At 47.8% G+C, this 2,160-nt stretch overlaps 1 protein-coding gene across 1 annotated transcript in view; it reads right to left on the bottom strand.

Annotated features, from left to right (window-relative positions):
- Window positions 1-2,160, bottom strand: part of LOC106817168 (syntaxin-binding protein 4-like) — an 18,372-nt gene that overhangs the window by 3,796 nt on the left and 12,416 nt on the right. The gene's annotated exons all lie outside the window — the stretch shown is intronic.

The following is a 2,160-nucleotide window of genomic DNA, read 5'->3' as shown; positions in this document are numbered from 1 at the left end:
TGGGTGGGGGGTGGTGGTGGGGGGGGGGGGCCAAGTACACAAATTTACACACACACACACAGCTATAAAACTGCAAAGTTCTTGGAGAATTTCCAGGAATTTTGAAGAAAAACCCTCAACTCCTGCCACTGTTTAGAAGTTGCTAAACTTAGAGGGAGGGTTGAACACCTAATATGAGGTGATATTAACTAGGATGATTACCTTCTACCACATGTCACACAGTGTGTCAACTTTGCATTATTTCTCAACCAGAACGGCTAGTTCAGCTGAAAAATGTGTTGCCTAGCCATCATTTCACCTAGGCCAGGTTAAATCTAGCAGATAGTTTACCTGTACTCACCCAATATATCACTGATAAGAGACCCTCCAGAACTATAGCCATCCGACACAGAGTGCGTGTCTCCAACGTTGTCACACAACTCAAGAAAATCCTTCCTGAAACGGACAGAATTTATGTGATCGAATCATTGGGAATTTTACCAGAAAAATATTAAGCTGATATTATGCAAATATTACGTGAGCCGAAAAATGACCTGCTGACACAATCATTGAGGGGAAGATGATTGTGTTATTGGTGCTATGCAAACAAGTCCCAATGTTCGTACCTTTATAGGTGTTCAGTGTATTTTGAAAGTTCTTATGTAAGTCTTCTTGTTAGTCTTATGTAAGCTACTGAATAACCTGTTTTATATTACCTTCAAGTTTTGAATTGCAAATACATTGTAATTATATTCCATAAGTTTGTATTTTGCATAGGACTTTTGTTCATACTGATGGTATTGTAACCAATAGCATAGTATTATGCTGTTAATGCCCATACCTTCATTGTAAACTAGAAAGGGCAGTTGTCGCCAACTACATGTATCCCCCGTGTTCTCCCCAAGATGTGTAAGTATACGAAGTTTGGTCGCGCTAGTTCAATTAGGGACCGAGTTATAGAGCGGAAGGGAAATATGATGAAGGTCAAGGTCAAGGTCAAATAAAGGTCGCAGTGACCTGGTTTTGGTACGCTGCTCACCTTCTCCCCAAGATGTGTAAGTATACCAAGTTTGGTAGCGCTAGGTCAATTAGGGGTCGAATTATAGAGCGGAAGGGAAATTGTCTGCGGCGGCGGCGGCTGGGGAGACATGAAACCATAGTATACCCGCCGACTTCGTCGCGGGGGATACAATAATTGTGTGCCTTAACACTATGCATGTGTCAATATTCCCAAATCGGGGATCAATTCAATTGGGATTTTCTTCAAAAATCATGTATAAATTTCAATTGAAGGCATGTTTCCATGAACAAATATAGTAAGCATAATAGTATGAAAAGAATGTAATGTAGATCGATAATCTTAAGGTTATACAATGACAGACCTGTCTTTGTTCACAAACACATCACAGACACAGACTACGACAGCACCACCAGCGCGGGGGTCTCACACACCAATGAAAAAATCCACCACAAACACATCACAGACACGCACTACGACAGCATCACCAGCGCGAAGGTCGCACGCACCGATGTGAGTTTGTCGAGCTTCACTCGCGAATCGTCGTCCAGCGTGAATCGCGTCTTCCGGCTGCGCCTCGCCGCAAACGACCTCAACCTTGCCACGTCGTCGTCGTCGTCGCCGTGGCGCCGCTGAGGGGTCGCGACCTCATCGCTGATGTCGGCAAAGCGCAGCGGTGACGCGGCCGGGTACTGCGACACGTGTCGCACGTTGTCTCCGACGCTGAAGTCTTCCGCGTAGAAGTCGCTGGCCGTCTTCCCCGCGAGGCGCGGGAACAGAGACGCGTGTCGCGGCGGCGATCCACCAGAGGGCGCCGGCACGTCCTTCTCATCGAACTGCACCGTCGTGTATCGCACGTCGCTGTCGTCCGCAGCGCCGGCGCCCTCGCGTGTCCGCAGCAAGTCATCAAGCTCAGAGTCCGGCGGAACACGCGCGCGGGATGAACGCTCGCGATCGTTGTGGCAACCGTCCGCCTCGCCGGAGCGACGCGACACGTCTGTTGCACGCGCAGCGAATCTGCCGGAGTCCTGGCTTCCAGTCGTATCACCCCTGAGTACGACATGGAAGATTCAAGGCAGATTCCAGATGAAATACAAGCGACTTTAGATGCAACGCAGAAGATTCTAGGTTAAACATGGCAGATGCTAGATGAAATACAAGCG

The sequence above is a fragment of the Priapulus caudatus genome, unplaced genomic scaffold, assembly GCF_000485595.1.
Source record: "Priapulus caudatus unplaced genomic scaffold, Priapulus_caudatus-5.0.1 Scaffold1617, whole genome shotgun sequence".
Lineage (NCBI taxonomy): Eukaryota > Metazoa > Priapulida > Priapulimorpha > Priapulimorphida > Priapulidae > Priapulus > Priapulus caudatus.
The sequence above is the reverse complement of the archived record's forward strand: the minus strand, read 5'-3'. Positions and strand labels throughout refer to the sequence as shown.